Source organism: Octodon degus, unplaced genomic scaffold (assembly GCF_000260255.1).
Source record: "Octodon degus isolate 3935 unplaced genomic scaffold, OctDeg1.0 scaffold00107, whole genome shotgun sequence".
Classification (NCBI taxonomy): Eukaryota; Metazoa; Chordata; class Mammalia; order Rodentia; family Octodontidae; genus Octodon; species Octodon degus.
This window is the reverse complement of record NW_004524683.1, coordinates 6713748-6715700: the sequence shown is the minus strand read 5'-3', so window position 1 is coordinate 6715700 and position 1953 is coordinate 6713748.

The window sequence follows — 1953 nt, the reverse complement described above, 5'->3', positions numbered from 1 at the left end:
TCTCCCACATAGTGGGCAAATGTCCCATCCCAGACTCTACCTCAGCCCCTCAAACTTCAGCCTTTAGAGAGATGACCTTAAAAAGCTGGAGCCAAATGTAAAACTCAAACAAAGTGTAAGCGTCGACTCAAATAAGAAAACTCACAAAGTTTAGAAAGAAAAAGGAAATACACTAGAACATTCATTGGTGGCTTGGGCTGAACTTAATGCCCGCTCTTTCTCTCTCTCTCTCTCTTTCTTTCTTTCTTTCTTTCTTTCTTTCTTTCTTTCTTTCTTTCTTTCTTTCTTTCTTTCTTTCTTTCTTCTCTTTCTATCCTTTCCAGGGTTTCTGTAATGAAGAATACTGGGGGAGGTAAGTTTGTGCTTTACAAATAAAGTAAGGGTACATTAAAGACAATAGCAAGGCAATTTCAAAAAATTTTACTACATCCTGAAATAACCCAAAAGTGAACACAAAGTGTCTCCTTGCCAGAGAACTTGCCCTGGTGGAGGCCAAGTGTGCCAGTATCCTGGCCAGCTGGTGACTGGCTCCCCCAGGGCTGTGCTCCAGGGGCCTCCTGGGAGCCAGGACACACCGGAAGTGGCCTCAGTCCTGCCTTCTGGCTCAGCATAGGGACAGAGACCAGCAGCTTCAAAATACTCTGAGCCAGGCTTGTAACTCACTTATTCTTCCCAGTGTGTGGTGAGTACTGGGTCCCTATTTGAGTCCTGTTTTGTTTGTTTGTTTGTTTGTTTGTTTGTTTGTTTTGGCAGAACTGGGGATTGAACTCAGGCCCTTGCACTTGCCAGGCAAGCGCTTATTCTACTGAGCCATCTCCCCGGCCCCTGTTTGTTTGGTTTTGGTACTGGGGATCAAACTCAAGGTCTTGCCACAGGCAGACTTTCTCCTCGCATAAGAAAAGGAGTGAATTACAGAAAAACAGTGAGGGCAGTAAGAAAGGTGGACAGTCTGCACCTTGTGTAAAGAGTCCTTAAACTCCCCCTCAGGGAAGGATAAATCAGGCTTCTAGGGAGGGTGACATTTGAGTTGGGCTTTGAAAGATGAGTAGGAATTTACCAGAACATGGCATATCAATCTGACAGAGTGGGTACACAGTCAATATTCATTAAATTAGCTAATGAGGGTATCAAGTGACTTAGCACATGAAGTAACGTGATGTCGTGACGCTGCTTCACAGTGATTCCCTACGATGGCTGTCACTAGGTGTGGAGTCACGCCATTTATTACATCGTTCTGTTTTTAAATGTGTGTGAAAATGCCCATAACAAAATAAGGAAAAATAGTTAAATCCCTGAGCGTTCATTTAAACTACAGTTTTACCTCTTCAAAGATTGTTGGAAACTGTGATTGTATTAAGGAGGGAAGGCAGGTGGGTGGGAGCACGGGAGAGCAGGCCTCTGAGGCTCAGAAGGACCCACAGGTGTCAGTGTAAGGCTGGAGCTCACCCCTGAGCGCAGCAGTAGGGTTCAGTCATTTTTGCCGCCAGTTCATCTATGTGCACAGTGGGGTGACACGAGCAACTCAGGTTTCTCAGGAACCTGGGCTCCGCGGAGCGCTTGGTGCAGGGCGCCCAAGGCAATGGCCACGGCACCCACGCCCGTCTCCGCATCATGCACCACGCACACACAGGGCCTTCCGGAGGCCAGGTTCCCGGCCCACGCCACACCCCGACCGGTGTCTGGAGCTAGGCCATTAAGGCTCAGAGAAAAATTCGATGGCTCCTCCCAGCCCTTTCCTTCCTCCCCCACCTCCATCCTCCCTCTTTAGAGGGAGAGCTCCTCCTGGGCTTCTCTTAACACACCTCGGGTTGGATGCGCCAGTGAATAGTGACTGCTAAATACACCCTGATTTCCAATGTTGTTTCTTCTCCTTCTTCTTCTTCTTCTTCTTCTTCTTCTTCTTCTTCTTCTTCTTCTTCTTCTTCTTCTTCTTCTTCTTCTTCTTCTTCTTCT